Source organism: Artemia sp. Qi Xiang Cuo, chromosome 14 (assembly GCF_049724085.1).
Source record: "Artemia sp. Qi Xiang Cuo chromosome 14, ASM4972408v1, whole genome shotgun sequence".
Classification (NCBI taxonomy): Eukaryota; Metazoa; Arthropoda; class Branchiopoda; order Anostraca; family Artemiidae; genus Artemia; species Artemia sp. Qi Xiang Cuo.
In genome coordinates, this window is record NC_142807.1 from 17802486 (window position 1) to 17826157 (window position 23672).

A 23672-nucleotide genomic window follows, 5' to 3' on the forward strand; every position below is an offset into this window, starting at 1 on the left:
TTGTCTTAATGTTATGCTGTACAAGTAAAATATTTAAATTGTACAGGATAGGACAATTTCAGTAGGCTAATCTATTAATAGTCCTAAACTAGCCAGGGAAGTGTTTATTCCACTAGAAAATCACCATCTATCTTTTAACTCCGATTGTCCACCCTATTTTTTGCCCCCTTTAGCCTGTATCCAGTTCCTGATTGGCATTTAATATTCATTTTGTCTGTTACTCATTTCTTGTCAATATCATGGAGGGGTCACAGTTAAGCACTAGAGGCATCATTGTTAAATAGCATGTGCTTATGTATATGTAGCTTGTTGCTACTTATGTTTCTTTGGGTATACAATGTTTGATATGCTATAAGCCTAGAGAAGAAAGCTTGTTAAAAAAAAGTGATTCTTTATAATTTGCATAATAACTATAGCTAACTCCCTCAATCCTACTCATGGGTGTAGGCAGCATCTTGTGTAGGGGGGGAGGGCAGCTGCTTCTGTGATGGAGGGATCTTACTAATACTTCCCGAGGTCCTTTGAATATAGGTCTTTAGAAACTAGTCATTCTATATTTCACTAAAACTTGGCCTTTAACATTTTCCATGTTCTACTTTTCCTACAACAGTATAACACGAGAGACCCACAATCCAATTTCCAGAAAACATAAACACCACAAAAGCGATTTGACACAAATCACATTATGGTTGGATAACAGCTTCTTCTAAGAATTCAACTCAAAAGTTTACAGATGGGCAAAATTAAATATCAAAATTGGTATAGGGCCCATGTCTAGCCAAAGGAAACAGTTTCAATGCAAAAACCTATGGGGCTTCTGGTGGATTATAAATGTTCTGACAGATTTCACTGTATTTTTTTAAAAAAGTCTGACCTTAATTAATACTTTTACCAAAAATTTCAGATTGGATCACGTTTTATGGTGATTAACTCTGGGATTTTGTTAAATTTTGTCTGAAAGCCTACACCTAATTACAAATACTAGAAAACTCGCACTGTAAACTCACATTGTATTTTCCTATTATTTGCCTGTTTTTGGCAGCTTCCAAGATATGCCATCTTCACCTGTTTGCTGTTAGTTTTTTTTCATCCTGTGGGATAGTGAACTCCCATGTTCGGCCACAATACCCAGGGTAAATTTGGCATGCCGTACCAAGGTGTCAAAAAGTGGGCTATGTTTGTAAAAGCTGTGTAAACAGCATATTTAAAGGTTGAAGGCAAGCTTAATACCCAAAACTGTGTTATTTCTGGCGTTGTTTAATCCTGTCAGAACAGTAGGTGAACTGAAGTTCTTTTTTTTCTGTTAAATTTCATTCAAGATAAAATGATTAAAAGTAAAAGAGAAGAGAAAAGAAAGAAAGGTGGCTGTGATCCAGAAGAAAATAAAATAGCAGTTTTTTCTGTCTTATTCTACAAGAAACCAGTTGGACTCTCTGGAAGTATCATGGGTGTCCCTAGAGGACCACTGCAAGACTACATAAAAAAAAAGTTGTGAAACTGAATATCCCTCTAAAAAGTCTGGACCTGAATTTCCTTACACCCTGTTACAACCCATGATCAATGTTTACAGAGGAGCAAGCAAAAAGACAAAAAACTTACTTGAAATCGATAGCTTATATGCTTTTGACTGTATTCCCCTAGAAGCGTGTAAATGTGCATACACTTATGCCATTATTAAGACCATAAAAGTACTGGATAACAGAACTGCAAAGGAGTGGAAACAGTGGAGGAATTGCAGGTAAAGATTGGTACCGTGGTTTTATGGATTGACTTAAAACTCTATCAGTAAGAACGCCAATAAGTACAAGCCTACGACGGACAACTGCTTTCAACCATCACAGTGTAGGAGCTTTCTTTAACAACCTGGATTGAGGCCTATAAACACATGTTCAGACCACAAGACATTGGAAGTTTTGATGAATCAGGTCTGAAAAAATCCACAAGCCTGGTAAAATCATTGCACAGCAAGGCCAGAAGTAAGTAGGGAAGGTTACATCAGCAGAAAGAGGTCAGTTGACCATGATTTGTGCTGGTGTTAATGTGTTGGGAACACAGCCCCTCCTCTAATTAATTCCCCACAAAAACAGTGTCCAGAAATTTTACTCAGGGGAGCTTTACCAGAAACCATCATGATCAGCTCAGAAAATACTTCTGGCTGGATGACTGCCTCTCATTCTTTGCTTTACTTGCAGCATTTTATCAATCAACTCAAACCCAAAAAATCAACAGGAAAAAAATATGAAAAACTCAGAAGTGCTCACTGACACCCCTATCAAAGAATGCAGTACTGCTAGGATAAAAGCTGTATCTGCCAAAAAGCCCTAGTCCTGGAACAGAAGAAAGTCAGACCAGTGAAAAGACTAAAAAGCAAAAGGCCTGTCTCTGGCAACAAGAGTTACAGTTAGAGTGACGATTCTGACGTATATGATCCTGTATACAACAACTCTTCAGACCCCAGCATAGACATTGAAGACAAGCCCCCTATCAGCAACTTCTAATTTGACACTGAGAATATCAAGGCTGGTGATTACATTCTGATTGAGCTGAAGAGCAAGAAAGGGAATTCTGTTCACAATGTTATCATTATCAAAAGTAGCAACTGAAAAACTTAAGGTCCAATTTTGGAAGAAGAAACTTTGTGCTAACTGACGAGATGAATAGTGTCTTAAAGACAGAAGTTGAAATAAAACTGCCACCACTGAAAGGTAGAACACCAAGATTAGTGGAGCAGCTTACTTTTGGTGTTGATCAATCAATGTATAATTAGAAATTAATACTCTTTAGTTTTTTTTAAACCTTAATGAAATTCATTTTGTAGTTTTTTATGCTGACCATATTCTTCCTTAATTTTATAGCCAAAAAACAAGCTTTAATGTTCCCCTGGTCACTTTTCTTTTTCTTTTGTCTGGTGGCCAAACATAAGGCAGAGACAACAGAACCAGTACCGGGATGGCCCAGGTTTGGCACTCTTGACCACTTGGATAGAGAGGCATCCAGGTGGAAAAATGGGGGAGTATTTCTAATTGTCTTTTTCAAGGATGGTATTGAATGAGTTACTTTTGCTTTGACATGCTCAGCAACTTCTTATTGCTTGAATCAATTCATGGAGAATTAAAACAAGTCAAAATCAGCCAATCGTGGGCCAGTCTCCTATCTATATATCAGAATGAAAGTCAATATTGAAGATCAAAACATAAATGTTGATATTGCAAACACTATTTGGAAATTTCTGTTTATTTCCAGCTTTTTTAACCATCTACCAGTTAACAACAAACAAAAAATTCCAACATACAAAAAGTTGTTGATAATTTCTATTATAAATTTTAAATTCTAGGGGGGGCAGCTGCCCCCCTCCCTTTCCTATGCCCATGATCCTACTAATATAGAAATCTATAGCTAAAATTGTACATTTTCCATTTATTCTGCCAACTTGTATCTCAACCCTAGCACTTGTTCATTGAATCAATTGTGACAAAACAAGAACTGGAAAAAAAAACAAGTAACAGAATACATTGGAAATATATATAGAGCTGCATTTTCCCCAGGGTATTTAGGCTAAGAGGAAGTTCACTTGTACCTGATGCCATCCCTACTATTTTTAGTTGGATGGAAAAAATCCAAAGAAAGTCTCATTTGAAAAGGAAAGAGCCCAAAAGTCAGATTTAATTTGTCAAAGCTTGGAGACTTGCCCTTTCTGTGTTAAATTTGGTCATTGATCTGAAATAGAAAATTTATATATTCTATTTGTTTTCCACCAGCTCATTTGAGCAAAATAATTTGTGACAGCAATATCTCCATTGTTGGTTTAGAATCTCACTAAAATGCATTAAAAAAGAGAAATTTTAAAAACAATTATACTGATCATCAGGAGAAATATTAATATAACTGTTACTTGTTTAGAATTCAGAAAAAAAAGCAAGAATTGTATTGCATGGATCAGATAGGCATTACCTGGCAATTATATGCAATGCTGCATAAACTAAGGGTTTCTCACTCAGGGAACTATATTTAAACTTTAGTTTTTTGGGCTTTAGGGGGATTAAAAGGTACCTAGCTTTGTTTTTGCTGTCCTTAGTACTTTGATACTAACAGTGTTTTTTGGTAAATATAGAGCAACAGTGAGATTTTATTCTTATTGTCCTTGTTACTTTAACAGTAACAGTACACTAGCAGGAACAGTAAGATTTCATTTTTTGTGGTCCTTGGTATATAATAAAAATAACACTCAAATAAAATTCTCAAAATTCAAAAACTTTATTTTCCTTGGGGGAAGGGGGGAGTAAATGCCAGCCACCCTCTTATGTTGCTTGTTTGAGCACTGCCTAAGTGTTATAAAAAAAAAAAAAAACATTCTATGAGAACTCTATGAGAAGTGTTAAGCCTACTTCTCATTTTGTGTTTCAATCAAGCAATAGTTAGTATGTAATTTTTTATAAATAAATATACTCAGTCATTTTAGACAGTTGAGAGACAAACAGTTGCCTCTATTGATTTTTGAAATACATTGATTACATAGTAACAATCTGAAGTGTCACAAATCAAATAATATATGTACAGTTTATTACCAAATTTCAAAATGACATGAGGATATATGGCCTACTGTCTAGTCTTTTCAATCATTTGACATCAAATAAAAATTTAATATGTTCCAAGCAGCCATGCAGTCTCATTTTCAAAATCTCTGCTCTACTCCTCAGCATCAAGCATTTTCAGACTTCAAAGTTTCAACCCTATGTTTTCCTTGAGAACCCACTTTCTGAAAATGCTTGATACACTACATGAGATTAACCTGAGTTCAAACCCACTGAGACTGAAAACAAGGCTCTAGATGAAGGGTTTTTGTGGAAGTGGTTGAGTTAAGTGAATGACACTCACAAATGGATCTAGAAATCTCAGTAATCCCTTGAGAAGGGAATTACTGAATGTTTGAAGCAACTAACTCTACCCCTTCCCACTTCAAAAGGCACTGATTTTTTATAATCTTTGTGCAATAAAAGTGAAACCTTGAGAATTTCATCTATTGCTCAAATGAGGCACATAGATTGTATCTTGAACCACATACCTTTATTCAATCCTAATTTAAAAGATTTTCAAAAATTTGTAAATTTAGAAAAAATCCTAAAATCTTGCTCATATTTTTCTTCTTTAGAAAAAATGAGACTACAAACCCAATATCAAATGTTTTCTTAGATCTTAGATAAATTTATGACATCTATGCAATTTCAGAAGCTCTATAAATGTAGAAAAGGTAAAGATAATGCTTTGATTGCCTTCCTATGGTAAACTGAAATTTAAATCTTAAGAAATAGGTCTTTTGCTCAAATAAGCCAAAAGAAATACATTTTGACCCTTCATTTTCCAATGCATGTCTCTTGTTTTAACCTATGTATAGTACCCATAAAATCCACCAACTGTGACAAAACAAGAACCAAAAAACAAAATGAGAGGGAGTGAAACAAATGAGAAATACATAAATTGGGTAAAATTCTAGACAAGCTACTTTTTGTTATCTTGGAAGGTAGTTAGATTAGGAAAATGAAACTTTCAGGGATTGAAAACTAAAGTATGTCCTGGGAAGGTATTTTGAAGTCTAGGCCTATATCTCTACTTCTCTCTCCAGAGGGCACTGCCCTTTGATGACCTTTAAAAAGCTTGGTTTTATTCAAGAGAAACCTTGCAAAATATGTCTTCTGCTTAAATAAAATACAAAAAAATTATTTTAAGTCTCATAATTATGGTCAATTCTAATTTATGAGGTAAAAATGATCTGTAAACAAATTTCCTAAAATTAGGAAAAAACCATTGATAATGCTTGGTACTGAAATAACAGGAATTACATTTTCAGAACTTAAACCAGAGTAAAAGAAACTAAAGTTAAGGTATAATCTTGTTTTGCCTAAATCCCAATAGGTAAAGACCTGTCCAGCAGGCTGATTTCTAAGACATAGAAGTCAGAAAAGGGGTAACATAGGGACATCCACCACATGGCTAATATGGGAGTAAAGTTGATTTGAGATGCAAATGGTTGTTATATTTAGACTGAGGATGCAATTCTAGGTATATATTTGCACATTAGGGGGTTGGGGGTATATATTCTGTGAATATATAGGTTCTATAAAATTCAGGAATTTCTTAGAAAACTGGAAAAACAAGAAAAAAAGTGAAGACAAAGGCTCAACCTTGAAAATGTGTTAACAGTAAATATCTACCAAATCATATTATTGACTTACACATAAAGTTAATATACCACTTTATGCCTTTTTTATGCTGATTAAAAATATAACAATCTTTTCTTTTGGAATTAAATTTCCGCCCACCCCCCTATATAAGCCAATTAAGGGTATATATTTCTAAATAAGGGTGGGGGGGGGTAAAGTTTAAACTTACTTCCCATTTAAATCATAAACAAAATTTGCCAATGCCCCCCCCTAATGTAGAAATATAGACCTATACCCTTAATTGGCATATAGCCTATAGGGGGGGGGGGGCTGAAAAAAATTTCCAATAGAAATGATAAGTATATTCGTAATCGGCATAAAAAAGGCATTGAGTGGTATATTCACTTTATGCATCAGTCAATAATATGATTTGGTAGATATTTACCATGTTAACTAGGATATTCTCTAGCCTATATTATGGAGTAAGAATTGTCTTCTTAATATGTTTACATATATCCAGCTAGACTCCTAGGCTTACAATACCAGTTGGCCGGTTGGCTATTTTAAAGACTTGTATATATAAACACTGTCAGATTAGCCATCTGGTGGTATCCCATAACATAGTAGCTTGGTAAAAACTTCCCAGAATGTTTTTTGGCCTGGATTTATTATTGGAAGTTTTACTTTTCTAACCTAACCAAAATTTACCTAAAAATAGGTTCCAATAGAGCACAAAGTAGATGGTCTCAAATTTTACCATTAGCCAAGGCTATTTAGGATAGCCTAGTGTCTACATTTGCACACTAGGGGGAAGAGGTATAGCATGGTGGAGCTCTAGTTAAAATCTGTTAGCCATTATTGTGAAGTAAAAATAGTTTTCTTATTATATTTTCTTCCCAATGGCCCCTAATTTAGATCTTTACCAATCATTTCCGTCAAAGTCGAAAATTTACCTCAGTCATAATTTGAATTTTGAAGTCGCTGAAAACGATGCCATAATTTACGGCCATTTTCATAATAGATAATCTAATTTTTCTATCATATGCCTGAGTATAGAATGATATTGGCACAATGTTTGCACTTTTGCACAAAAAGATAATTGCACTTTTGAAATAGTTTTATTTCTTGTAAATTATTATCTCAATTAATCAGTAGTTGTACCGAACCAATCGTGCTCAAATCCTCCTCAGCATCATACTGTGGTGTTTCTTTTGTGGATGGTGAAAATTTCCCCACAGTAGAGTGCAGACGGTCTTTTATCATTGTAATATCCTTTCTTGTTTTAGTTTAAAGCTTATTCCAATAGGCAATGCTAAGAAGTCCCCCCCCCAAAAAAATGTCCCCCCAGATCCCACCCCAAATACCAGTGAAATTGATAACCATCTTGGCTGGTCAAGCTCCCTATCACAAAGTTCACATGATAGCTCCAATTCTGAGAATAGGACAATGATCAGTGTAGGGGCTAATGTCACTATAAATGATGGTGATGGGTTTCAAGGGGTTCTTTCTAGAAGCTCTAAAAAAGGGAAAAAAATCTCCCCATTCAAAAGCATTTCCCGTCTCCCTGCCCAAGATCCTCCAAACCAAAACTTGGAAATTTACATTAAAATTTCTCCTATTACCCCTTTTGAAATAGAAAAGATTACTGCAATAAGAGTTGCAATTTTCAAATTGCTAAAATCAATGTTCTCTCTTAATACTCATCGTGATGGATCTCTGCTAATAGCTGTCCAAGATCAGAAATCAGCAGACACAATAATTAATCTAAAATCCCCTCTGAATACCCCAATTAATGCATCGAAATGGAACCCAAAATAATCCCCAACAAAAATAGTAGTTTATAATGTTACCCCAGAAATACCCATTCAGGAGTTAAAAGAAGGGCTCTCAGATAGGGCTGGAAACGAAATCCCAGTTGAAGATGTTACCCAACTTGGTAAACCTAACTCTAATGGCCTAAAACAAGTAGATCCTTCTTATTTACACTGAAGAAAAAAAATACCTTCCCAGAAAAGTAATTCCTATTTAGGCAAATGAAACCACACAAGGAAAACAAAGATAAGCCTATCCAGTGTCAGAAGTGTTTGAAACCAGTGCACACAACAAACAAATGCAACGAAATTCTCCGAAAGTGGAGTGACTCTAAAGCATTCCATCCTAAAGAGTTGACAACTTGCAACAACACTCAGCCTACATGTATCAATTGCAAAGGACCACATGAATCTACCAATAAATCACTATGCCCTGCATATAAGAAAAGAGCACTAACACTCCAAATAGCAACAGAGAAGGCCAGTCCATACCCATTTGCAGCAATGGAAGCATATGCTGCCCAACAATACCAAATAAAGCCCGTAATGAAACCAACCAAAACCCCCAAGTCAAACACCCCCAATGCATCTAGTACCCCGTATAAAACACCATTCTATAAGCCCCCTAGCTCACATCCCTATCAGAAGGAATCACCAAGGGAACAAGCCTCCTTGTCCGGAGAGATGGGGTCAGCCTGGCCCCCTTCCCAAGAAGAAACAAACCAGAAACACTACCAGGACTTAACCCCGTAGCTGACAAACAGGGTGCACAACCAAACATGCATTTCCCAAATATATGCTTATTCATTCTAAACTGTAATGCAGTTCAGGCCATGAACATACATCAACTACAGAAAACAAAAATCATTGCAGAATTGGCAAAAATCTACATCCCTGAAGATATGCTCATTCAAGCAAAAAAAGATCTTGCTCTACTATTAACAAAGCTGAACATTGATATACAGTCATATGAAAAATAAATCAACAACATAACACATATCAATACTCCAGTGGAACGTAAGATCACTTACAGAAAATAAGCTAAATGAACTAATATCTTTTATGAATAATAATTCCATTAATATTGCTTGCCTCCAGGAAACTCATTTAACCCAAAATCAACAAATTAAGTCTCTGGGATATAGTATCCTGAGAAAGGATAGATCATCAGAGAGAAAAGGAGGTGGAGTAGCTTTAATAGTTAAAAATAATATAAAATTCTGTGGCATCAATTTTCCAGATTCTGCAAATGATGTTGATGCAATTGGTATCAGTGTTTGGCTGAATAATACAAAAACCTACATAATAAGCTTTTATAACCCTAATGGCCAATCTACGGATGCCAAGGATTTCTTTAAATATATAAATAATTCTAATATGTTAAAAAATATCATTATTCGCAGAGATTTCAATGCCCACAGCCTTTTGTGGGGGAATAAACCAGCAAATAAAGATGGTAAATTGATTCAGCACATGACTTCAAATAATACTGAATTAGCTGTTGCTACCCCTCCAAACCTGAATACATATTTCAACCCCAAAAGTGGCAGATTCTCCATAATTGACCTACAAATTGTGTCATTAAACATTTTGAATATAATTTATATAAATAAAATTGATAGTCTATGTACTGACCACTTTGCTATAGTTTGCTCCCTAAATGAGCCTGCTGAAACCCGATCACATACCTCCAAATATATCAACACTAAAGAAAATTGGTCTATGTTCCAAAATAAGCTAAATGATGAAATTACAAGTTTTGCCCAAAATTCATGCATTTCAAACACAACAGTTGACACGCATGCTGAAGTCTTGGCATCTTTACTAATAAATACAGCTAATCATGCTATCCCCAGGACAACACCCAAGAAAACCTTCCCTAAACACATTCCCAAAGCATGGTGGACAAATGAGTGCCAAAATAAATGGATAACAAAAAAGGCAGCTAGGAGAGCATTCATAAAAAAACCCATCACCTACTACATATCTAAAAAAATTACAAGCAGAATCTAATCTAAAACGACTATAATAGATGCTAAATATAAATACTGGAATAATTTTGCAAATAATCTGTCCAGAGAAACACATGAGCCAATTATACATAAAGTCATAAGCCACATCCGTGGGAAACAGACTTCCCCCAATCCACTCCTGTATGAGCTTATACATAATAAGATCCATTATGACAATGATATTGAAAAAGCTAAGCTGTTTGCTACTCTTTTGGTTAATAAATTAACATCAAATAATTAAAGCAAACTGCCACAAGTCCTATGAACCCAAGTTACCAACCACGCCCAGGATCCGAGTATATAACAGGTCCATTTTCAATCCAGGAAATGAATAATGCAATACCTCATTTTAGGACCAAAACTAGCAGCAGCTATGACAATATATAGCCTTCATGGATAAAGAATCCCACCCCTTCATACAAAGAGGAACTGCTAAACTGTTATAATCACGCTTGAGTATCATCTATGTTCCCCAATATATGGAAATGTTCGTCCCTCCTACCAATCCTAAAGAAAAATAAACCCAAAGATAACCCTGAGTCCTATAGGCCCATAATGATTACTCCTGTGATGGGGAAAATAATGGAGAAAATGATCTAATACCGACTCTTCTGGTTTGTTGAAAAAAATAATGTGATCCCTCACACTCAAACTGTATTCAGGAAACATCACTCCTCAGAAGATGCTTTAATTTTGCTAACAAATGCAATAAATGAATCATTCTCAAAAAATAATGTCCTAGTTGCAGCTTTCCTAGCTTTTGAAGGGGCATATGACAATGTGAACCACTAAATCCTTTTAAACAAACTTGCAAACCTTGGACTACCCCCCAAGCTAGTATCTTTTATAAAATCCTTCATAGAAGTGCGAAGTTTCATTGTTTGTGTTGGTTCAGCCTCTTCATCCCAAAAGACAATAACCAAAGGCCTACCTCAGGGAGCAGTCCTCAGTTGCCTCCTCTTTGCCCTATATCTCTGGGACATGAACCTCCCCCACACGAATCTACAATATGCTGACGATCTGGTGCTATGGTCATCTGGCAACACCTTTGAGATAGCACAGTCAAATTTGCAAAAGTCACTTTTACAATTTGAAAAATTCTCTTAACATTCAGATTTACCCATTGCACCTACCAAGTCAAAAATAATCGAATTTCACCGAAAGCGAACCATATTAATGCAAAACTAACTCTAATGGAACAACTATTCCAGAAGATAATCATATTAATTACCTAGGTCTCATGCTTGACCAAAAACTTAATTTCCACCTCCACATTTCAAACACAATAAAAAAATGTTATAGAAAAACAAATATACTAAAAAGACTTCTTTCCACACCCTGGGGCTGTAAGGAGAAAACCTTACTCTAGTTTTATAAATCACATATAAGATCCCATATTGACTATGGGCTCATCGTCTATGGTGCATGTGCAAAGACCAAGATGCAAAAAGTTGAAACAACACAAAATGATATAATACGTCTCATATTTGGTCTTAGGAAACCCACAAAGTACCAAGTTTCTGCTTATGGAAAGTGGATTAACAACAATAAGGGAGAGATGTAGCTTTCTCTTGACAAAATATCTTTCAAAAATTGAATCAAATAGCTCACACACCCTAAATAATTGGTTAAAAAATCCAGCCACGCACAGAGGCATTGCAGATGAGTATGCCAACATTCAGAAGAAGTTCCCCATATCGGCAAAGTCAATTGCACTCACTTTCCCTCAATCCCCGCCATGGAGTTGGTCAAGTCCCAAAATAAATATTCATTTCTCAAAGTTGAATAAATATTTAACCTCCATAACTATTGTCCAGAAAAAATTTGCTGAAATGAATACAATTACTAATAAAAACCACTTTCAAGCATATGTTGATGGGTCAAAAATGAACGAGAAGGTCGCAAGCGGTGCTTTCCTTCCTCACCTGAAAATTGCAATGAGCGAGAGATTATATAATAATTTATCTATAATGTCTGCTGAGTTAAATGTCATATTCATGCCATTAGAACACCTTAAGGAAAACCAACCTTTGATTGAAAATTCAAATAATATTATTGTATACTCCGAATCTTTATCAAGCCTTGAGTTGCTGGCCTCAGCTCCTCAGTATAAGTTGGACATTGACACTTATCATTGTCTCAGTATTATAGATAATCTCGCTTCAAGGGGCATAAGAACTTATTTTCAGTACCATCCTAGCCACTCTAGTATAGCCTAAGTGGTAATCATCAGGTTGATGAAATAGCAAAAAATGCTATAAATATTGACCAGCCAAGTGGGAGACCAATCCGGATTAGAGATATTTACCGATGGAGACTATCAGATATTAATTTTGATAAGATTAATCCTATCCTTTCCCCCTTTCGAAATAAGTATTTTTCTAAAATTTATCATAGAATTCGTTCTGGAACAAATGGACTAAATTTTCTTGCATTCTCGTATAAGTTTTCTAATTCAAGTGGTTCAATTCCTCTGTCCCCTCTTTGCAGGGGCCAAAAACCTAAATTTTTATAAGCAGATTAAAAGCTAAAAAAAAATAAGTCTCTGGACGAAGAGGGCCATCATAATAAGCAATTAAATTTTTGAGTTAGTCGGGACTTCTTTAAGTATACTTATTCGGGAGGAACTGGGTTAACCCAGCTCCCTAATTGGTGATGAGCAAGTACATAATGTCATTGTAACAGCTCATGCATTCCTTCTTAGTAATACCGATCCTGATTGGAGAATTTGGTAACTGACTAGTACCTATTATGCTAGGGGGCCCCGGCTAAACAACTTGAACTTTTGAATACTTCCACCTTCCCTGACTCTTCTTTTAGCTAGATCTATAGTGGAAAGAGGTGCGGGAACTGGGTGAACAGTCTACCCCCCTCTCTCCTCCGCCATTGCCCATGCTGGACCTTCAGTAGATTTAGCTATTTTCTCTCTTCACTTAGCCGGAGTTTCCTCAATTCTAGGGGCTGTAAACTTTATTACTACTATTATTAATATACGACCTCAACCAATATCTATTGATTGCATGCCTCTCTTAGTATGGCCCATGGGAATTACAGCCGTCCTTTTACTCTTATCTCTCCCAGTCCTAGCAGGGACTATTACATTATTGTTAACTGACCGTAATTTAAACACTTCTTTCTTTGACCCAGCGGGCGGCGGGGACCCCATTCTTTACCAACATCTATTTTGGTTCTTAGGTCATCCCGTGGTATATATTCTGATTTTACCCGGATTTGGCATAGTTTCCAACATTATTATTCAAGAGAGAGGAATGAAGGAGGCATTTGGTATGTTACGTATAATTTATATTATACTTGCTATTGGAATTCTTGGCTTTGTTGTCTGGGCCCATCATATATTTACCGTAGGTATAGACGTGGATACCCGGGCGCATTTCATTGCTCCAGCAATTATCATTGCGATCCCTACTGGAATTAAAATTTTTAGATGAATCGGGACTCTCCACGGGACACGGCTTCCATATTATGAGCCCTTGGGTTTGTCTTTTTGTTCACTGTAGGGGGTCTTACTGGAGTTGTCCTTTCAAACTCAAGAATTGATATTGTCCTCCACGACACTTACTACGTTGTTGTCCACTTCCATTACGTCTTATCCATAGGGGCTGTCTTTGCTTTTATAGGAGGATTCGCACACTGATTTCCCCTTATGACTGGGCTAAGAATAAAACAATTTCTTCTTAAGGTTCATTTTTTTTATTATGTTTTTAGGGGTAACATTTTTTCCCACAATATTTTTTAGGTCTTGCCGGAATAGTCCAGTAAATCTACAGGAAAAATCGACAATCTGGGACAAAATTGCAATATTAATGATTTTTACACCATCTTGTAGAGAAAAAAATTCTGTACAACATACCAAAAGTCCCCAAGAATCCCCTTGGCGGAACAGGGTTAAAAACGGGGGGAAAGGGTAAAATCCAAGGTAAAACTCGAAAATCTACGACTGGTAGTTTTCGATGCTGATAATAGCATTCCTGATGCTCTTGGGTCCAAGAAGATCGAATAGGCTTTTTTTGTTGCTGTATATATATATATATATATATATATATATATATATATATATATATATATATATATATATATATATATATATATATATATATATATATATTCCCTGTCATTTTCTCTTTTTAGCATTATTAGGGTTGTTCCTTTAGTCATCTTTGTGCTAAGATCTTACAGCTTTTGACAAAGAATGCTTAAAAGTGAAATCTTAGCACCAAGATCTTTTGCAAACGATTTCATCGTTCTGCTCTGATCAGCAGTCTAAGAACTATGATGAGTATATCATCAAAGTTCTCTCATCATTGTTCTATATGGCAGAAAGATGGCATCCTTCACACTTTTTGCTAACATCAATAATCTGAATCTTAGAACAAAGATGAGTGAAAAGAATGGAAATATTTGCAAAAGATGTGGCTCTTAGATGTAAGATTTTGCAAAAGAACGGCCCTATTGTATGATGAGATTCTGTGTATGTTTATTAACTTCATATTGCGCGTATTGCGTGAGGGTTTCATAAATTAAACTTTCAAATTGAAAGTGAAGACTTTCAATATGTATATATACATATTGAAAGTCTTATGTATATATATATATATATATATATATATATATATATATATATATATATATATATATATATATATATATATATAGTATCCTTGGGGAGTGGTTCAAAAGTTTTTTAGGTTTTTTGCTAATCATGGGTGTTTTTGAGTGACTCGACTTTGGATGTTTGGTATTTGGTATTAATTCTTCTAATTTTGGTTTTTAATGATTTAAAACCCTGCCCCCCCCCTAAATACGGTCTTGCCCATCGATTTATTATTTTTCTTAAATAAGAAATATTTTAAGCTGGTTTCGTTTCTCTTTTTTTGTTTGAGGTAAAGCAACCGATCTTGACTTTCATAATTTTGTATTTTTATGGCCCTTTATATTTTTGTGCTATGGTTGCCCAGTTCTATTACCGTTTTTTAAAATGATTTTCTTTAGTATATCTTTACCTTTATGGTACTATATGACTCATTCTTCAGTTTTCAATGTCATTTTCACTTGATTTGTGAAAATTCACTCCAATTTTGCCCTTCCCCTCCTCCCATTCCCATTATTCACCTTTTAACTTGGGGTTTTTTTTGTGTTTTTTTTTTTCAAGTTGACTCCCCGCTTTGTTTTGGCTCCTCCTAAAATATTCGCTTGTTTTTTAGTATTTTCGTTTGTTCTTAAAAAAAAAAAATGTTCGGTCTTTTTTTCTTTCTATCAAATTTTATCTGCTAGAAAGGCTGTTAAAAGCACATTGTAGCTCGTGAAAGTCTTACGCCCCGAGATTAAAGGTCATATTTAAATGCCTTTTTCGAAAATGAGTTGTTGTGTTTTTCTTCCAGACCTCCACTCAGTGGAACATTTGAGGCGGTGTATAATAAACCGTATTAGAGATTAACCACTTGCGCCGGAAATAGAGACTGTTTCCAGACTTAATAACGACTGTTTCCTATTAGATATGTAGACATATCTACAGATATGTCTACATATATATTAGATATATCTACAGATATGTAGGGTACCTCCATAGGAGGCACGGACCAAGGGGGGACCTTGTCCCTGGGGGTCCATAATAGAATCTGGGGCACCCTCGCCCGGGGTCATAAATACAGGTGGAAGAGGAAGAAGGCCCCTCAACTGTACACTCAAAAGGGCCCACTGGTTTGTCCACAAGTTCCATGAGTTGCAAACCTTCTCCCAGCAATGGGTTAAATTGCATGGTGATGCAGAACACCAACGCGGCAGGATCCTCTATAGGAGGACAACTGTGGCAGGGCCTAAGATCCAGATATATGGACAACGGGCTCTGCAAAGGGTTGCCTCGACCCTTTCGGGATACCTGCAAGACTTGGGACCCTGCGGTGAACTTTATTCCCACTTGAGGAGTGGCGACCCTCGAGGACATTATAGCCTAGTAAGCGACACAGCATTTGCACGGGATTCTGACTAATGGACAATTTTTCTGGGCTTGGTATGTTTTGATGGGCGTCTTTGGGCTGAAAAACCTCTTCCTAACTAATGTATCTATTACGGGTTGCCTCCCCGTAGTAGCATGATATTTGTAGGCATGAATATATAATGAGTTGGAGGTAATAGGCTTGAGATTGTTTGTGCAGGATTTCGACTCCTGTTGATAGAGCAGCATCGCCAAGTGCTGAAAACCCTATTGTGACAAATATGGGCCAAGGATTGCATAAAGTCCTTGTTCGTGGATGTCCTAAAGACTTCCTTTCGCCCAATTCTAAGCCGGATTAAGCATATCGGCGTACTCGCAAGAGGATATGAGATTCCTGTCGTGCAATGGTATCCGGGATCATCGCTTTACCTGAGGCCAAAATAATTTCAATGATTTAAAGAACATGAAAATTGGAACTTGGAATGTTACAACGTTAAAAAATGACTATCGTATCGACATTTTTACTAATGAATTCAGACGATTCGAACTGGATTTATTAGGAGTTTCAGAAACTCATATCCCAGGGGTAGGAAGCCTAAAATTAGGTTATATAGAATTGATTTACTCAGGCAGGAAGGATGGGGTACATAGACAGGAAGTAGGGATCATGATGAATAAAGAAGCTGCCAAGTCTTGTTTAGGTTGGGAAGGTATTAATAATAGAATAATAATTGTTCATGTTATGACTAAAAAGTTCAGGGTATCAGTTATAGTAGTATACGCCTCTGTAGAACCGACTGACAGAGATACTATAGACTCAGATGAATTTTACTTTCAGTTACAGGAGAAAATAGGCAAGGTCCCATGTAGAAATTTTATGTTTTTGCTGTTATATTTTAACGCCCAGGTTGGTAGAAATAAGGATAGATGGTATCAAAGCTTATGTAAAGTTGTTGTAGGAAAAAAAAACAGTAATGGATACAGACTTTTGCAATTTTGTAGGTATAACAATCTACTTATATCCAATAGTGTTTGGTCATAAAATGGCTCATAAGTTAACATGGTATTCACGTGATGGTAAGACAGCAAACCTTATTGATTATGTTATAATAAACTGAAGACTGGCAGGATCAATACAAGATACTAGGGCATATAGGAGTGCCGTTATTGATGTTAAAAATAAATATCACCATCTAGTAGTGTCAAGGGTTAATTTAAAGTTGAAATATCGGAAGGGTAATTACCTCCTGGGAAGTTATGATGTCAGTAGACTCCATGATGAGAATTTGAGAGAAACTTTCCAGGAACAGTTGAATACTAAACTTGAGTGTTTCAAATTTGATAATGTGGAAGATGGTTGGAATAATTTTAGAAAAATAATTTTTGAAGTTGCTGAATGTGTATTAGGGAAGAAAGCTAGAACTGCAGATAAGAATATTAGTGAAAAAGCTTTATGTTTAATAGAAAGGAGAAAGGACTTGTACAAGAATTATCTGAGTGATAGATCGCATGAAAACAAAAGAAATGTGAAGAAAGTGGAGAAAGCATTGAAATATGAACTAAGAAGGTGTGAAGTGCAGGCCATGGATAAAATTGCCGAGGATTTAGAAGATGCAGCTAGACGCCATAATAGTAAGCTATTTTATTGGAACGTTAACAAATTGAGAGGTAGTAGTCAATCCGGACTTGTCCCAGTTAAAGATAGGAATGGGGTGGCAATTAGCGACAAGGAAAAAGCTAAAGCGAGATGGGCCGAACATTTTGAGAACTTGCTTAACCGAGATAGAGTTGCAGGAAAAAATAGATATGAAACTGAAAAAGTTTGTGAGACCTTGGATGTGAAGGAAATTTTGTTTTGTGAAGAAGAATGAGCGACAGTACTAGAATGACTAAAAAATAATAAGGCTCTAGATGCTAATAGGGTGGTAATTGAGTTTCTTAAATATGGTGGTTCTGAGGTTAGAAATAAGTTATTAAAGATTAAGAATATTATTCTTGAAAAAGGGGAAGTACCTAACGATTTTAGGAAAACCTTAATTAAGCCACTTTATAAGAAAGGTGATAAAAGTGAGTGTGGTAATTATCGATGCATTAGTCTGATCTCTTTAGGTAGTAAATTGCTTAGTAATATGATACTTTTTAGACTGAGAGATGCCGTAGACAAAGTTTTAAGAGAAGAGCAGTGCGGTTTTAGAAAAGGTAGAGGATGTGATGACCAAATTTTCACTCTTAGGTTAATAATTGAGAAGTGCCTAAGTTTTCAAACACCTTTGGTCCTCAGTTTTATAGATTATGAGCAAGCGTTCGATTCTGTTGATAGAGGAGCTTTAGTAAAGGTTTTATCGTTGTATGGTATACCAGACAAATACATTAAAGTGATTAGTGCTATGTGCGAGAATAACACTGCTGCGGTTAAGGTAGGAAATGAGGTTGACAGCTGGTTTTGTGTTAAATCGGGAGTTAAGCTGGGTTGTGTTCTGTCCCCCTTTATTTGGATTATTTTGATGGACTTTGTTTTAAGGAGCACAGGAAAGGCAATGGGGGACCACGGACTCAAATGGGGAGGAAAAAGTCTCCTGGACTTGGATTATGCTGATGATTTAAGCATCCTAGATGAAAGTGTGAACAAAATGAATGAAGTTTTAGAGGTTTTGCGAGTTCAGGGTGCTACTATTGGTTTTAAAATTACTGTTAGGAAGACTAAGTCACTAAGGCTAGGAATAAGCAAAGATGAATAGATGACGTTAGGCAATAAAAAGATTGATCAGGTGGACAGCTTCACTTATCCTGGTAGTTTTATTAGTAAACACGGTGCGAGCTGTGAAGATGTTAAAAGTAGAAGAGCCAAGGCTCAGGGTATTTTTTTCACGGTTAAAAAAAGTTTGGATGAATAGGAAGATAAGTCTGCAAACCAAGATTAGATTATTAGAAGCTACAGTGATGACAGTGGTCAAATATGGCTCTGAAGCATGGACGCTCCGAAAAGCGGATGAAGATTTGCTAGATGTTTTCCAGAGAAATTGCTTAAGGATCTTTCTGGGTACCCTGCTGACTGACCGTATTTCAAACAATAGGCTATACGAAAAATGTGGTTCAATACCGCTTTCTAGGTCTATAATGAAAGAAAGGTTGAGGTGGTTAGGGCATGTTGTGCGGATGAAGGATGACAGATTGCCGAAGATTGTTCTTTTCGGCCAACCATCTAGGGCTAAACGGAAAGCAGGTCGTCCCCGTCTGGGGTGGGAGGACGTCATAAAGAAAGATTTAAAGGAAATGGGAACTTCGTGGGCGGGTGTAAAAAGGGAGGCTTTGAATAGATTGGGGTGGAGGAGGAGCGTACGTAGCTGTGTTGGCCTCAGGCGGCTTGGTGCTGCGATGAGGTGTTAGTAGTAGTAGTAGTAGTAGTATGTAACTACAAATTGTTACACGTATGTAACTGCAATTGCAACGTTGAAAATACCAACGCTGAGAGAATGGAGATTCCATCTCATGTGCAAATTTGGATAGCCACTCATCGCTAGTGAAAAACAGTACGTTGTTGCCTCCTTTTATTGTTCCCAAAGCCAATACTCAACACACAAATAAGTTCGAGCCAATAAGATACAGAACAAATCGATCCAGCAATTCTTTTATTTTGTTTTATACAAGTGCCGTTAATCATGCCTAGTTTTCCCCCTTTGTTCATTGTAAGAAATAGCGTTATGTAGTTGAGGCTCTTGCTAATACTGTGAAAGTTATTTTTAAATAAATGAATCTTGAATAAGTAGTGGTTTTAGGCTTCATAGTCTGGAGGGGGCAAGCTATACAACAGGAGTGTAAAAACATAAAATTAAAGAAATTTAATATCAGTTAAACTGGGTTGAAGCACTCCCTCCCCCCCCCCGCCTAGGCCTAGAACCGCCACTGACAGTGGGGTACCGGTTTGGTTTTCCCAAAGCCCAGTCACTTTTCTTAAGCGTGAAATCAGATGCATTACTTAGTCTCAATTTCTGGCTATTTGGCTCTCAAATATCTTTTTCTATCATTTTCTCTTTTTAAATTCTTTATATTCTATATATATCTAATTAAGCAGCCGTTTCTTCGGTCACGAAGACAGATTCTCAATAAAGTGTTCAAAAGAATGATGTGGGCACCGTGTGTTTTTTTTTCTCCATACCCGGGCACTTCGTATTGAAGGAGTTGTCGTAGAAACTTCAAAAAGGGCTCATTCGATTGGAAATTGGAGTGGCTAGTGCCCTTGTTAATAGTCGAAAGTGATTGGAGGGCAGCTAGCCCCCCTCCCCACGCCCATCATTCTCCCAAACACATCCAATCAAAATTGTGAGATAGCCATTTTGTTCAGCGTAGTTGATTTGCAGATAGTCAATATGTTTTTGAGGAGGACACTCCCCCACAACCCTTAGGGCAAAGGTTCTAAGTTATGACCTGGGTTCATATAAGGTTTTTATAGAAGGCACTGTCGCAGAAACTTCAAAACAGGCTCATTTGATTGGAAATTCAAAGGGCTAGTGCCCTTTGTAATAGTCAAAAGTGATTGGAGGGTACCTAGATCCCCCCACGCCCATCATACCCCAAAACACATCCAATTAAAATTTTGAGACAGCCATTTTGTTCAGCGTAGGCTAGTTGATTTCCAGATGGAAAATATGTTTTTGAGGAGGACGCTCTCCTGCAATCCTCAGGGCAAAGGTTTTAAGTTATGCCCTGGGGGCATATAAGGTTTTAATAGGTGTTGTCGTAGAAACTTCAAAACAGGCTCATTCGATCGGAAATTCTAAGGACTAGTGCCCTTTTTAAAAATCAAAAGTGTTTGAAGGGCAACTGCCCCCACCCCCCCCCCCCACGCCCATCATTCCCCCAAACACATCCAATCAAAATTTTAGATAGCCATTTTGCTTAGCGTAGTTGATTTCCAAATAGAAAATATGTTTTTGAGGAGGACACTCCCCCAAAACCCTCAGGGCAAAGGTTTTACAGTTATGCCCTGGGGGCATATAAGGTTTTTATAGAAGGCATTGTCGTAGAAACTTCAAAACAGGTTCATTCGATTGGGAATTTAAAGGGCTAGTGCCCTTCTTAATAGTTGAAAGTGATTGGAAGGCAACTAGCCCCTCCCCCACGCCCATCATTCTCCCAAACACATCCAATTAAAGTTTTGAGATAGCCATTTTGTTCAGCATAGTTGATTTCCACATAGAAAATACGTAATTGAGGAGGACACTCCCCAACAAATGTCCTGGGCTATATAAGGTTTTTATAGAAGGCGTTGTCATAGAAACTTCAAAAGGGGCTCATTTGATTGGAAATCCAAAGGGCTAGTGCCCTTTTTAATAGTTGAAAGTAAATGGAGTGCAACTAGCCCCCCCCCCCCACGTCCATCATTCACCCAAACATATCCAATCAAAATTCTGAGATAGATATTTTGTTTAGCGTAGGCTAGTTAATTTCCAGATAGAAAATATGTTTTTGAGAAGGACACTCCCCCAAAATCCTCAGGGCAAGGGTTTTAAGTTATGCCCTGGGGGCATATAAGGTTTTTATAGAAGGCGTTGTCGGAGAAACTTCAAAAAAGGCTAATTTGATTGGAAATTCAATCCTTTTTAATCGTTGAAGGGTTTTGAGGGCCACTACCCCCCCCCCTTCCCGTCCATCATTCCCCCAAACACGTCAAATCAAAATTGTGAAACATCCATTTTGTTCAGCGTAGTTGATTTCCAGATAGAAAATATGTTTTTGAGGAGGATACTCCCCCACAACCCTCAGAGCAAGGGTTTTAAGTTATGCCCAGGGGGCACATAATGTTTTTCATAGAAGGCATTGTCGTAAAAACTTCAAAAAAAGCTCATTCGATCGGAAATTCAAAGGGCTAGAGCCCTTTTAAATAGTCGAAAGTGATTAGTAATAGTTTTGTTGGTGTTTATACCAGGGCACTTCGTATCGAAGGAGTTGTCGTGGGAACTTCGAAAGGGGCTCATTCGGTTGAAAATAGAAAGGGCTGATGCCCTTTTTAATAGTCGAAAGTGATTGGAGGGCAACTAATCTCCCTTCCAATCCCACCCTCCCATTTGCCCATTATGTTTAAAAACTAGATGTGGCCTTAAGATTAAATCAAAATACACTGTGATAATGCTAATTCCCAATAAGGCATCTCAGCAGTATCCGAAGAACGACTGAGGGTATTATGTTCAAACTTTCGAGGCATCTTCTACTCTTAAAATTTAACCGAATCAAAATAGTGTAAGTGTATCAAAGCTATCAAAGAGAAACTAAACAGATTTTTTTGCGAATGGTATCAAGTTTTCCATTTCAGGTCAACTAGAGGAGGTATGAAACTAAGTTAAACAGTACTATTTGTGTCCAGATTTTTAAAATGGTGTATGTTGTTAAAAATTGCTGAAAGTTTTTCTCCAGCATATAAATAGCAGGCCAAACTATAAAGTCTTAATGAACATGACTCAAAACGAGCAGAAAATAACATAAGTTGGGCGCAAAACCCCTATGCCTTCTCAAGGCCAGAAAAAATTCTTACTACTGAAAAAAATATTAATGTTTTTATTTTTATAACTTTAATAAATCAAATAATTTTAACATTTTGATTACTAAATATCAGTATATGTATATTAAACTGACAATGTACATTTATTTGTATTTTTTCAGTAAAGTGCAAATTTTTTTCTGGCCTTGGGAAGGCATAGGGGTTTTGCGCCCAACTTATGTTAATTTCTACTCGTTTTGAGTTTGACTCGGTTATTTATTTTAATTTCTCTTCGTTTTGGGTTTCATTTATTTATCGATGCTGATTTGTGGTAGTTTCGAGCTTGGTAGATTATTTGATTTTATTTTTGCTCATTTTTTTGTTTAATGGAGTTCTTTACTTTTCTTTGAAAAACTTATTTTGTGGAAAAAGTTTTTTTTAATTAATTTCTGTTCGTTTTATATTGACAAAGTCTTGTCAGGGAAAAATAAAATAACACTTTGAATCTTTTCGTTTTTTAAGACTTTATAGTTTGGCCTGCTGTTTGTATACTGGAGAAAAATTTTCAGCAATTTTTAACAACATATGGGAGGGTGGAAGTGGAAGGGACATTACTTGCCCTCCAATCACTTTCGACTATTAAAAGTTGTGTAACTTTCCATGGGCGCCTATAAGGGGGGGGGGGAGGGGCAAGAGGCGCCAGCCCCCCCCCCTGGCTGAATGACGGTGTCATATATTTATATTAATTTAAAAAACTTTTCCACAGAATAACTTTTCGAAGAAAAGTAATGAGCCCTATTAAGCCAAAAATGGGCAGAAATAAAGTCAATAATCTTCCAAGCGTAAAACTACCACAAATCACTATCAACAATTAAATGAAGCTCAAGACGAACAGATATTATAATAAATAACCTAGTCAAACTCAAAACGAGCAAAAATTAACATTACTTGAGCTGACAACCCCTATGCCTTCTCAAGACCAGAACATAACTTAGGCTTTACTAATAAAAAATGACCGTGGATTGTCAGTTTTATATAACTATACGGATATTTATTCCTCAAAATGAAACAGAATAAAAAAAAGCGAGTAAAAAAAAAGATTTTACTTATTTAAGTAAAAAAGTGAAAACATTTAAACATATTTTGTTTTCTGTAAAGCACAAATTATGTTCGGGTTTTGAGAAGGCATGGGGATTATCAGCTCTACTAATATTAATTTTTTCTCGTTTCGAGTTTGACACGGCTATTTATTCTAATTTCTGT

At 36.4% G+C, this 23672-nt stretch overlaps 2 protein-coding genes across 5 annotated transcripts in view; one reads left to right on the forward strand and one right to left on the reverse strand.

The window, feature by feature from the left end:
• LOC148944224 (uncharacterized) overlaps positions 1-7158 on the reverse strand; it is a 34755-nt gene extending 27597 nt beyond the window's left edge. For 2 of the 4 annotated variants that reach the window (XM_089100541.1, XM_089100538.1), the window contains exon 1: positions 7082-7158. The gene's annotated coding sequence lies outside the window, so the exon portion shown is untranslated. Of the gene's footprint in view, positions 1-6866; positions 7022-7081 lie in introns of those variants that run through there. The other 2 variants (XM_089100540.1, XM_089100539.1) reach the window with 2 other exon arrangements.
• Positions 1-23672, forward strand: part of LOC148944225 (DNA primase large subunit-like) — a 36021-nt gene that overhangs the window by 3172 nt on the left and 9177 nt on the right. The gene's annotated exons all lie outside the window — the stretch shown is intronic.